Source organism: Triticum urartu, chromosome 2A (assembly GCF_056163025.1).
Source record: "Triticum urartu cultivar PI428250 chromosome 2A, HENAU_Tu73, whole genome shotgun sequence".
Lineage (NCBI taxonomy): Eukaryota > Viridiplantae > Streptophyta > Magnoliopsida > Poales > Poaceae > Triticum > Triticum urartu.
In genome coordinates this window covers 18,040,253-18,053,640 of record NC_141874.1, presented here as the reverse complement: position 1 = coordinate 18,053,640, position 13,388 = coordinate 18,040,253, and the positions used below count along the sequence as shown (strand labels likewise).

Below are 13,388 nucleotides of genomic sequence, written 5' to 3'. Positions count from 1 at the left end.
AAGAGTACTGTACGTGGAGAGGTTGACAGCTGGGTCCACGGCCACAGCCCAGTTTTTTTGTGATTTGCCAAGTAAGTCGCTCTGTCAGGCCTGTTGGGCTGCAAATCTTTCAAGACGAGGAGAGCTTCATTCGGCTGGCCGAGAAAATGGCCCATCAGTAATGAGAAATGGGTTGTACATTTTTAAAACACATCAAACCGGCAATTAGTTTAAAATATCTTTTTTTTCATTTTGAGATTTTAAATTACATTAATTTTTATGTGTGGAGAATTTGTTGGATTTTATATTGATATACATTTATTTTTAAAATCAGTTTGAATGTGAGTCGAAATTTCGGGATTAAAAACAGTTCAGACCGCACCGAAATATGCAAAATTTCGTTAATTTTTTAACCGTGGCCACAATATGGGTTATAATGCTAACAAAAAGAATATGGGCTCAAAAAAACCTTAAGAATTAGCAAATGCGCTGTAAATTATTAGAAATAATGGCAGATTGTATGTATGCTGTTTTCCACGGATATGAGGCTTTCCTAAAAAAAGGTTGACGCACAAGCAGTGACTGTTGGATGTCCATCGAACGGCCGTCGTGCTTCTTCAATCTCTGCTCTTCCTGCTCCAGCCACTCAAACAAGCGCCGGCGGGACTGCCTGCTCCCTCCTCCCCGCGGCCGGCTGTGCTGCCGCGCAGGCCTCACTGCCCCACCGTACTCCCATCGCTGGCCTAGTCATCCCTCTACTCACCCACACCTGTTGTTATTCTCCGGCGATGGCAGATGAACCAGTAAACCCTCATACAGTCGTACTCCCCTCCGCGTGGGAAACAATTGACGAGTCTTCCCTGCCTCCATGTTATTCCCTTCCTAGGCCTCGCCGTCGTCCACCGCCCTGGTGCTCTCGGCGCGGCCTGGTCAACGTGTTCAACGACCGACATGCATCTGAAGTGGACTGTACATGGAGAGGCCGACAGCTGGGTCCACGGCCGCACACAAGGAAATGCCTCCTTATTACGTGCAAAATAATGATTCCTCCACCTGACATCAGGGACCCACCGAAAGGGCCTCTGTAGTTCGCGAAAAAACGCTACTGCCACTGACAGCTCGGACCCACCAGCTATATCTTCGCACGCAAGGAAGTGCCTCCTTATTACGCTCAAAAAAAATGAATACCCCCTGCTAGCTGGGACCCACCTTGGTGGGAGGCTGACTTGTGGGCCTACTAAGTTGACGGGGACGGAGGGCTTTGTCAACTTAGTCAATATGCATGATCCTAGCTCCAGTGACCGTACGATGTCCATCCAACGGCCGTAGTGCTTCTTCAACCTCTGGTCTTCTTGCTCCATCCGCCCAAACTAGCGCCGGTCGTGCCTCGTGCTCCTGCCTCCCGTGGCCGGCAGCGATGCGGCGGAGGCCTCACCGCCCCCTACTACTCCCACCGCTGACCAAGCTATCCCTCTACTTACCCACACCCCCTGTTATTCTGCGGCGACGGCAGCCTCACATTGCAGCGAACCAGTGAACCCTCGTACTCCTCTATGCGTGGGCATCCACTGCCGCGTCTCCCCCGGCTCCACGTCATCCCCTTCCTAGGCCTCGCCATCGTCCACCACCCTGGTGCTCTCGGCGCAGCGTGGTCAACGTGGTCAAGGAATGGCTTCCATCGGACGTGGACTGTATGTGGAGAGGCTGACAGCTGGGTCCACGGCCGCAGCAAGGAAGTGCCTCCTTATTACCTGCAAAATAATTATTCCTCCACCTGACAGCGGGGACCCACCGGACGGGCCACCGTATTTCGCCCCCCTGACTGCTGGGCCCACCAGCTACATCTTCACATGCAAGGAAGTGCTTGACAGTCGGGACCCACCTGGTCGAAGCGTATGTAGCGTTGTCATTCTGGTCGCGAACGTGTACGTACATATATACTGGTCGATGTAGAGGCGCGCACGTGTCGTAGTAGAGGCGCGCACGTAGCATGTACACGTACGTACAGCGGCCAGGGTGCAAGAAAGAAAATATGGCCACGTATGTGTACATACGGGCGGGGTCTCGAACGCCTACTCGCGCATACGTACGGCCAGGGCTCGTGTACATGGCTGGGTCAGAACGGAGAAACAGCATCGTCGTCGTGTTCATGGGGAGGCAACGGAATGCGTCGTGTTCATGGGGAGGCAACGGAATGCGTCGTGTTCATCGGGAGGGCTTGGACGGAACAGGCGATGGAAACGAGGCCTGGCGTACCGCGAAACGGAGGAAACGGCCTTGTGTTCGACCGGCCACGTTCAAAACGGGATCCTGTTCATTGGGAGGGGTTTGGCGTACCGCAAAACGGAGGAAACGGACCTCCTACGGTCAAAACGGGGGTCATGTTGATCGGGAGGGGTGTGGCGTACTGTAAAACGGACGAAACGGACTTGTGTTGGAGCGCTACGGTCAAAACGGGGGTCCTGTTCATCGGGAGGGGTGTGGCGTACCGCAAAACGGGACTCCACGGGATACTGTTCATCTCCACCGTCGACCTCCTCCAGCCTCCACGGGCTCCTGTTCATCCAGCCTCCACGGGCTCCTGTTCATCCAGCGTCCACCTCGCGCTACTCCACCGGCTACTGTTCAACCACCCCTCCACCGTCTACTGTTCATCCAGCCCTCCACACCACGGGGTCCTGTTCAACCACCCCTCCACGGGCACCCCTCCACTGTCTACTGTTCATCCAGCCCTCCACACCACGGGGTCCTGTTCAACCACCCCTCCACCGTCTACTGTTCATCCAGCTCTCCACACCACGGGGTCCTGTTCATCCACCCCTCCACGGGCACCCCTTCACCGTCTACTGTTTATCCAGCCCTCCACCACTCCACGGGGTCCTGTTCATCCAGAGGCAACGCCACCTCTCACTGTTCATCCAAACCCCCCCTCCCGCAACGCTCACTGTTCATCCCATCGATCGGCTTTAGTTAGCAGCAGTAGCGAAGGAATCACTCGATCGGGTTCAGTTAACAGCCATCGATCGATCGCTCGGATTCAGTAACGCGTAGCCTGCAGTGCAATCGCTCGGGTTCAGTTAGAGCCCAACGCCTCGCGGGTTCAGTTAGAGCCAACGCATCGCACACACGCGCGTACGTGTACGAGAGAAACGCGCATCGCTCGGCCCCCGACCTCCCACCGTAACCGGGAACTCCTCGAAATTTTCCTCCCCCTCGCTTCTACCACGGTTTTTTCCGTCATGGACAGCCCAAAGAATGTCATGCAGCTGCGTCTCCGGCCCGCCCAGGACGAAAACCCCATTTTCTGTCATAATTTTTTGTCATAGAAGTAGGAGCCCACCACATCTATGATGATACCGGGTTTTGTCACAATTATCGTCATAGAAGTGTCATATGTATGACAGAAAAAAAATCGTTCGGCCCAAAATGTCACGGATGTGTCTTTTTTTGTAGTGGTTGTAGTGTTTGGTTTTGATTCTGTGCCGGAGCGCTTCCTAGATCCGTAGATGGACCTGGTCATACCGGCTTTTTGGTGCAAGTCCTCACGTAAATCGTGTGCTGACTTATGTACGACATCGTTAGCCGCCCTATCGCGGCCACGGGGTGGTCGATCTGGCTGATCAGCCATTTTATTTTTCGACTATATAGGCTCTAAAGCCTCGTCATCAAATTCAGGCAGCATCTTGCGCTTTGGATAGCTCTTTGTGTGGCGGCTGCCATCGTACTTTTCTTCAGTGTCGAGCACTTTGTTCCATCTACTGTTGAGTGTATTTTGCGCGGCCTTAAGCCTTTGCTTCTGCTTCTTCAGACTCCTCGCGGTGGCAATAAGCCTTTTATGGAGGTCCTCTTGCTCCAAGTGCCTTTCCGGGATGATGTGTGCATCGCCGTCCGAACTGTTCTCCTCTCCGAAGACAGGTTGATCAGCTTTACCCTCGGCGTCGTCGTGATGGGACAGCGGCTTCGTACTATGTTCTCCGTCCGCTGGTTCATCCTTCTCTGTCGCTGGGTCCATGTGGTCGTCGTTTGCTTTGGAGTCGACCGGTGTATTATTCTTTCTTGCGCTGTTATCGTTGTTTTTGCCGAGGCGGGATTTGGAGCTGCGCCTACGTCGTCCCTTTGGTTGCTTCTCGAGGGGATTATCCTTCGCTGCATCCTTCCGTTCCTCGTCATTGTTTTCTTTGGGTGTATCCACCATGTATATATCATGTGATGAAGTGGTTGTCCAGCGCCCTGTGGATGGTGGTTCCTATCCCTCTCCTGCATCGTCGTTCATATCGTCGATGTCTTCGGAGTCGAAATAAAGCATGTCGGTTAAGTCGTCGACAATGGCTATTAATTGGGTGGTGGGTGGGGAACGAATTTCTTCGTCGTCCGCTTCCCACTCCAGCCGGACATAGTTCGGCCAAGGGCCTTCTGACAAGGAAAGAGACCTTAATGAATTCAGCGCGTCGCCCAGGGGCGAGTGCTGAAAGATATTCGCGGAGGAAAACTCCATAATCGGCACCCAATCAAATTCGATAGGCACGGACGCAGGCGGTTCGGAGCCCATGGTCGGGGACGAATCCAAGGGTCCGGCAACACAGGTCTCGTAGGAGGTGAAGTCAGTATTCTGCTCTGTCGCTGTTGAGTGTGCGGCCTCCGTGGCGGGGTCCATCCACCCGTCCTCGGATGGCGCGATCTGCTCCGGAACAAGGGCCGGAGTTTCCACATGTGTGATCTCCCGAACACTGTCCGGCGGCAGAGCTAAGTCATGGTCGTCGTGGTTGTGCGGTGCACCTGACACGGGCTCGAATCCGTCGAAGATCAAGTCTCTGCGGATGTCAGCAGTATAGTTTAAGTTTCCAAACCTGACCTGACGGCCATGGGCGTAGCTCTCGATCTGCTCTAGATGGCCAAGCGAGTTGGTCTGCAGTGCAAAGCCGCGGAATACAAAGATCTGTCCGGGGAGAAAAACCTCACCCTGGATCGCATCGTTGCCGATGATCGAAGGAGCCATCAAGCCTTATGGTGACGACACTGTGGAACTCTCAATGGAAGCACCAATGTCGGTGTCAAAACCGACGGATCTCGGGTAGGGGGTCCCGAACTGTGCGTCTAAGACGGATGGTAACAGGAGGCGGGGGACACAATGTTTACCCAGGTTCGGGCCCTCTCGATGAAGGTAATACCCTACTTCCTGCTTGATTGATCTTGATGATATGAGTATTACAAGAGTTGATCTACCACGAGATTATAGAGGCTAAACCCTAGAAGCTAGCCTATGATTATGATTGTTGTTGTCCTATGGACTAAACCCTCCGGTTTATATAGACACCGGAGGGGGCTAGGGGTACACAGAGTCGGTTACAAGGGAGGAGATCTACATATCTGAATTGCCAAGCTTGCCTTCCACGCAAAGGAGAGTCCCACCCGGACACGGGACGAAGTCTTCGATCTTGTATCTTCATAGTCCAACAGTCCGGCCAAAGTATACAGTCCGGCAGTCCGAGGACCCCCTAATCCAGGACTCCCTCTGCCATCCTATAGAGTAGAAAATGGAGAGGTGTCAGAAATGAGTAGAGAGGAGTGGCCTATGGCTCATCTTAGTGGTCGTGTCCTACATTCAGCGTGTGCTCTAATACCATCTTGTAGCGACCCGACCTCAGATGGTCAATTCTCTGTGCATAAGTGTCATCCCTGGATCAGTAATGCTTACACACACACAGTACTCGAAGGATTTATAACAGAGTAGCAATCACACACTTATTACATCGAAAGTCTCAAAAGAGAACTTATTACAATAAATATGGCTTAAGGCCATCTAAATAAGATAACAACGGAAGACTTGGAAGATAGAGTGAGTCCATCAACTCCAACGGCATAGCTGAGTGCACGACAAACGAGCGCACCTTACTCTTCGTCTGAAAAGTCTGCAACATGATATGTTGCAGCCCAAAAATGGGTCAGCACATGGAATATGCTGGCAATATAACACAGCAGAGCAATGAACAGGTAAATGCAATCACTACATGCATATATGGCTGGTGGAGGCTCTATGGTTATAATGTTTTTGCAAAAAGCCAATTTTTTCCTACAACAAAGGAATATATTTTATTTAACTATCATGGTAGTTGTTAAACATTGAGAAGGTTCCTCCAACTCAATCCCAATTAGAAAGTAATTAACAACCCAACAATTTAAGTATTAGAGTGATGAGATCAATATGATAATCCAAGATCTAGATACTCAAAATGTCCATAACCGGGGACACGGCTAACCATGATTAGTTTGCAAACTCTGCAGAGGTTTGCGCACTTTTCCCCACAAGACTCGATCTACTCCGTTGGATTTCTCGCACTACATGGTGTTTGAGAAACAGATGACCGAGACACAGTTTTTCAGAAGCATTAACTCTAACCCCCCGGTAGACAGTACCAACTTACATCCCCTACATCTGCTAGCCTACCACTGGAAGAGGTCATGCAACTTACTCCACTATGCTAGAGCCCATAATAGCTTGTGGCTGCACACGGAAGTTTCTAGCATGAATAATCTTATGATCCCTTTGAGCCTGGGTGGCGAACCATAGGATGATCACACGAGTACTCCGGGATATCCTAAGACAACACTGGATTCTCTAGGTGCCCGCAACCAATCCACCCAGATGTGTGTTTAAGTAGCCACCTTAAGTTAACCATTAATTAATAATATCACATCTGTCATGGATACTCTCAAACCCAATCCACGTCTACGAGCATAGCATGATGATATAAGCATAACATAGAAGTAGCTCCCAAGGGTTTGATAATAAAAGGGCAATAGGTTCTACCTCATCATCTACTTCCCAAAAACCCACATGTTAAGAGATCCTACTCATGCAATATTTGGAGGTTGAAACTAATGCATAAAAACTGGGTAAGAAAAGAGTATGATCAAAGTGTTACTTGCCTTGCTGATGATCCGCAAAACCTAGTGACTCGTAGTAGCACGCTACGCACTCTGGAAATTCTATCACAAACAAACAATAGCATACATAAGCAATCAAGCAAAGATGCACGGGTAAAACTCAAACAGGAAGATCGAATCTGAAAACTCAACTTAAGAGATTCGATCTGCAAAAAGAAACAATCGAATCGGAGCTACGGAACTGAAACTACGGTCAAGAGAACTTCAAAACCAAATCTGCTTGCAACCAAATTTTAATTTGTCAAAAACCTTGTTCAAGTTGATTAAACAGAAAGTGGGGTTCGAGACGAAGATTTTGGCGTTGGTTTCACTGGATTTGGACAAACGTTAAGAGACGGCGAGGGTTTGAAGATCAGGGGCTAATCTATGATAAAAATAATCACAGATAGGTCCCTGGCCGAAAATAAAATAAAAAGAAAAGACTAACGAACGAACGTTCGCTGTCTGGATCTAACCGGCGAAAAGCGTTTGTAAAAACGAATGAACGGACAGACGTCCGCTAAGTAACTAACCCGAGAAAAACCGAACCGATAAAATAAAAAAATGCATCTAGGGTTTCTAAAAAACCGATCGGTTTTTACCTAAACCGGAAAAACAATGGGCGGATCGGATCGGGAACGGTGGCGGCGTGGCTCCGGCGAGGCAAGGCGGGGCACGGCGCGGGCAAGCGGTGGCGCGGCGCGGCAGCGATGGGCAGCGAGCACGGCGCGGCAGCAGTGTGGCGGCGAGCACGACGGGCTGCAGTGGCGGCTCCGGCAAGGCAGGGCGGGGCGTAGCGATGTGGGGCTCCAGGGGGGCCCGGGGTCAGCTTATAGGGGGGCGAGGTGGCGTGGGGAAGGGGCTCAACCTTGGGAGGCGGCGCCAGTGTCCCGGCCGAACTCGGGGAAGGCGGCGACGGGCGGCTGGGTCTGGCCTGGCTCGGCTGGGCCGGCCCAGTTCGGCTGCGGAAGTTTTTTTTAAACAGATTCCACCGAAAAATCCTAAATAAATAAAATAAAAAATCTAAAAATGCAAAAACAAATTTTCACCGTCTAAATAAAATATTTAGAACAAAGTGAGCATTTTATTGGCCTAAAAATGCAATTTAAAAAAATGCATATTTTTCTAATTCAAATAAAATAGCAATAAAATCCAAATAAGATAATTCATTTGATTTTAATATTTTCCCTCCAATACTTCATTTATTTTGGAGAAGTCATATTATCCCCTCTCATATAGTTTTTAATATGAAATGTTTTTGGAGAGAAAAATAATTAAAACCGAAATGATCCTTGTTTCGATATTTGAGAAAATTCAAATATGAAAACAATAAAATCCTCAACTCTCTCCGTGGGTCCTGGAGTTGCTTAGGATTTTGGGATCACAAAGCCAAAATGCAAATAAAATATGATATGCAGATGATGACCTATGTATAACATTCCAAATTGGAGATTTGGGATGTTACACTTTTGTGTGTGAATGTGAGAAGAGGAGGGCCATTGAATATGTGCAGGTGCAACCGATGATGCTCATTTATTTTAATTGGTCCCTCGTCTCAGCCCATTCACAGCCAACAACAACATCATTCTTTAACTATTTTCCTCATAATTCCATTCCTTTAAGAGCGAATTTTACTCCCTCTTTCCTTCCCGCTCATAATAGTACAATCGAAATTTATATTTCTTTCCTTTCTGCTTTATAAGAGCCGAATTTACTCATTTTTATTCCTTATATTTCCTTATGAGTGGAATAATTTATTTCCTTTCTACTTATATAATAGCCGAATTTGATCCTTTTAATTCCTTCTCTCTCCTTCCTAGGACCCACTTCTTGAGTTGCGTATTGAATTTAAATCATACACATATGGTATAGAAAACATGCCCGTGCGTTCCACCAGGAGAAGATTAACATACAAATTAAATATGATTTAGATGGAGATTAAGATTACACAACAAAATAATATCTAAATGGCTATTCCGCAAGAGGCAACCATGTTACCACCCCTGAGGCCACTATTGTCATTCGGTTGATACCCAACAGCCCATTACAATTGGCAAAATTGAGAGCTATTAGCCTTAATGAATGCAGCACATGTATTTTTCTTATTTTTATCTGGTAACAGATATGTAGAGGACCATCTGGCATCTATAACTCTCTAATTCATTGAAACTTCTTCGTGATCTGCTTCTTTAGTATCATCTCCCTTGTGTAAAAATCAAGAAAACTTCTCCATGTTCTGCTTCCTTAGTAGCGTCTCCCTTGTGTAAACATCAGGAGAGCAGATACTTGGAAGGCTTGACACAGTGGTCATCATGAATGTAGTAGCAGCAAGAAGTGCCAATAAGACTTTTGATTGACTGTGCATAGGGAGAAATTGGAAATTAGATCACTTTGTAGTTTTTATAATCAAAAGAGTTTAGGGTCAAATCCCTGTTGCACGAATTTTCCTCTAAAAAGGATGAAAACACACATTTAGTTCAGAGTGAAACCAAGGTTAAGTAAGAAAATGTTCTTTGCTACAGATTAAGCTAGTCTTATAGCATCTTGAAGCAGAATAAGTGAGAATTTCTACAACTTTTTGGAAAGGTCGACCGCCATATCAAAGATATGATGCTTAATAAATTCTGACGACCATAACTTAACTTTAGAAACAATAGAAAAAGTGATTCACATCATATTTCCCTTGTGATCTAGATTCTAGGTTTGTCTCAGGGGCAAGATGACAAAATTTAATTGCTTTCGAGAACATAACTACATAAAAATAGCAAATGAAGAAACCAAATGCTGCCTACACAACCCAGGTTTGCAGCATACAAACAGTTACACGCAAAGCATATGACTACCACATGAAAATCTTCCTCATAAGAAACAAATTGATGCCAGATGTATAAAAGAAATAACCCCCCCCCCCCTTACAAGATTGCTCAATCAGGAATAAAATACAGTTAATACAGTGTCCAATTTTTTTTAATAATCAGCCTATAGGGGATAAGTTATCCCCCCCCCCCCCCCCCCCCTCATAAGATTGCTCAATCAGGAATAAAATACAGTTAATACAGTGTCCAATTTTTTTTAATAATCAGCCTATAGGGGATAAGTTATCCCCCCTCCCCCCCCCCCCCCCCTATAAGTTATAACTGTCATATATGTATACATTCGATGATTCCCATCTAATTAGTGTGCAATGTGACGAAAAAAAGTAAGATCATCAAGCAATAACTGTCAATTTGTCACCTTACCAATTCAATCATAGTCACTATCACTACAATTAACAACAAAGCGCATCTAATCATCCTTAGAGAAGTAGCATAGACCAACCTTTTCAACTGATTCTTATCGCAGGAGGGTCCAAATTCCTAGAGCTAAAACATCGCGGTGTTAAATGGCAGTAACACTGTTCTTGGGCTCAAGATGCTACTATGGTTACCCTAGAGGACAAGTAAATAGGATAAAAAATTTCTAATCTTTAATTCATTGGCAGTCAGCTAGTATTTCTAAACTTAAACCCTCCACACTCTCGATGTGAATCACAAATGACTTTGACTTAAAAGAAAATGTTCTGAATAATAGTTACTAACAAAACCTATGAGCCAATGTTTTTACAACACCATTGAAAAGAGTTCAGACTTTAAGTATGTATGCCACGACACACAGCTGCCACAGAGACGATGCGCAGGTGGTCACTATCACAAATCAAAAAATTATAGCAATTTAGTATTACTTGTCTGAACTGTACAAATCTCTGAAAGTATGTATAAACTAAGAACTCCTGGAGTTTACTATTATCAGAAAAGCAGCAGGTACCAATGGCCTACATCCAATGAAAGGTTACACAGATTGATCTTGATTGAAGAAATATCCAACAACGTTGGACTAATCACCATAATCTAGCGAGCTTCTATCTACTGGGCCATTCAGAAACAATAAACTGAAACAAGAGCAATCGGAAACTACATCGTCCGCCAACACTAATCGGATCGATACAACCCGGCCATCACCATTTGTGTGATTGGACAAAAGTTATGGTAACCCTGTCTGACTTATCTTCAGTTCTTCACATAAGGTTATCTTTACTTAGCACAAAGCGCATAGATAAATCAACTAAATAAGAATTTCTCAATGGACGGAAGTTATAAAATAATGTCTGAAACGAATGCACAAAAGGAGCATCTCCAGAACAAATAGGTGCGTAAAGTACATCAAAAGAAAAATGCTTGGTGTGCATCTACAAGTCAAATAAGAAGGCGTATCAGCTCCTACATACATGAATACAAACAGGTTACATTAGGATTAACCATCAGCAAGTAAAACCAACATCCGAGGGAAAAGTTGAACAAAAGCTCTTTCTACCCTTTAACAAGATCATTCTGTAAATCAGAATTCATTCATTATCTTTCTACCCTGGCTCCACCGGTTAGTGTTACTCTTGGATGACTGTAGAAGCTAGCTAACTAAAAAACCACACCAGTACAACGTTGTGTGCTCGGTCCACTATCGATTTTGTTCAGTTAGCCACTAAATGTCCAGCGGTTATCCAATAAAATGTGTTCACTTTGGGAGTTAGTAGCAGTTAGTGTGTATAAGCTCTGGCAGTTAGCTTGCATCATGTAGAAGTTTGCTCTTGTAAAAAAATAAAATGGAAAAATAGATCAAAACATAAAACTACGATTGTGAACATCACTTCCTTCGGTGGAAATCGCTCCAATAAAATTTGCAACTGCATAAATTGTTCATTTTGGGCAACATATTATTTTAGAATTACAAGAATTGTGTATATACGTTTGCCATATTGTGCACCCTTGTATGAATTGTTCCACAAAACAAAGTATAAATTGTCATAGGAAACATCTGATGCTAAGCCATCTTGGTGCATAACACACAAAAAAATATGATTTTATTTGTTGGATGTGACATAACATAGACGGGTCAAATTTCAGGGGCTTCTATCTACTGTTAAATTCAGAAACAATAAACTGAAACAAGAGCCATCAGAAGTGGCACCAATTCAAAAACAATAAACTGAAATAGGGGCTTCTATTTCTATCAACTGATTAGCTTTCAAGGGGATACATACCTCCGGTGTAGCCACCGCAGGCGACATTGAACGGCTCAATGGATGTGCTTCTTCCGCCGGCAAACTTGGCGGAGGTAACATTGGAAGTTTCTTCAAAACTCACAATGATTCATCACACAAAAAATGTAGCATAGCAGCCATGTAGATAGCATATATCTCTCTGTTAAGAAGAAGTAAAGAATATTACAAAGCTTAAGAGTAAACTCTCCTCTGCCACTTTTGGGTTTACACAAGTGTAATCCACTCGCTCACTAAGAACTTACATGGCATTTTTAGTGTAACTATTTTATGAGCTTATAAATAAAAGCACAAAAATGAAAATAACACATCATATATACACTGTTTGTGTTAGGAAGGATAGAAATTAAATAAAAATAGATCTGTTAATGGACTTGTTTGTGTAGTAGCAGAATTTTGTTCAAAATAAAACTGGACTTGTGCTAATGGGAGAGACGGAGAGTAGATGGGGGTTGCCTGACCTATCTTCGTGTAGCAGAGGCGTCATCCGAGGAGGTGCTGCTGGCTAGGGTTCCTCCCTGCTGACCTACGTGGGAAGGGAAGGAAACGAGATGAGGAAGGGACGGGAAGGGGAGGGGAGGGGAGGGGATGTGGACAAGATAGAACCTTGAGGAGCTGCAGGTCCATGGCGTCCTCCACATCTCCGTGAAGAAGCCCTTGACGGCGGTGACCATGGTGGATGGGGAACTCCCATGGAGTGCTCCATCTGCATCTGCAGCAGAGGACATGAAGAGAATGTGAGGTGTAGGGGTGGTGGATCCCGGCCAAGAAGGAAGGAGGGACGAACCTGGGCCGCCGGAGACGCGCCGGCGAAGCCCAGCCCGAAACCCTAGCCATGGGGGTGGCGTTTCGAGCGGGCGGTAGAGGCCGGGAGCGGAGAATCTGGCCGGAGGGTAGGGAGGAGTGGACCGTGGGGAGTTGGGTGGCGTGCTGCGCGGCGCCGGAGCTCGCCGGAAGCTGCCGGCGTGGGTGGTGGTGGCTGCGGCGAGGACTTGAGCAAGAGGGAGAGTAGGCGAGCCCGTGCTCCTCCTTTGGTTGTGTTTTTTCTTTACCCAAATTTGCTCAGACCACGGGTTGAATAATCCAAACGACGGGGTGTATTGTGCAAAAACGAATCGTTTTCCCCGATTCACTTAAACAGGGACTGCAGGTTGAATTCTCGAAAATAGAGGGGCTTTTTGTAAGATCGCTGACGACGTACGACCAGAAGCGATCGGTGGTTTATTATTAGGGAGAGATATGTGTTCTTAATTGGGATGAGCTAGGAGGAACAAACGACATTTAGCTTCTTTGATGGTCCTGGGGATGGCGATGGTCCTGCTAGAGAGATCGTCGATGGCAGCAGCAAGCAGTCCCAAGACATAGGTAAGCTCCTTTGTTTGATATATGTTAG

General features: G+C 46.3%; 1 long non-coding RNA gene across 1 annotated transcript; it reads right to left on the bottom strand.

Annotated features, from left to right (window-relative positions):
- Positions 1–8,860: 8,860 nt before the first annotated feature.
- LOC147982978 (uncharacterized) lies at positions 8,861–13,058 on the bottom strand. Its single transcript, XR_015615545.1, has 5 exons — positions 12,783–13,058; positions 12,602–12,707; positions 12,457–12,521; positions 11,978–12,137; positions 8,861–9,260 (listed from the first exon to the last, which is right to left on the bottom strand). It is a non-coding gene; the product is annotated as an uncharacterized LOC147982978 (long non-coding RNA).
- Between the last annotated feature and the right edge of the window lie 330 nt (positions 13,059–13,388).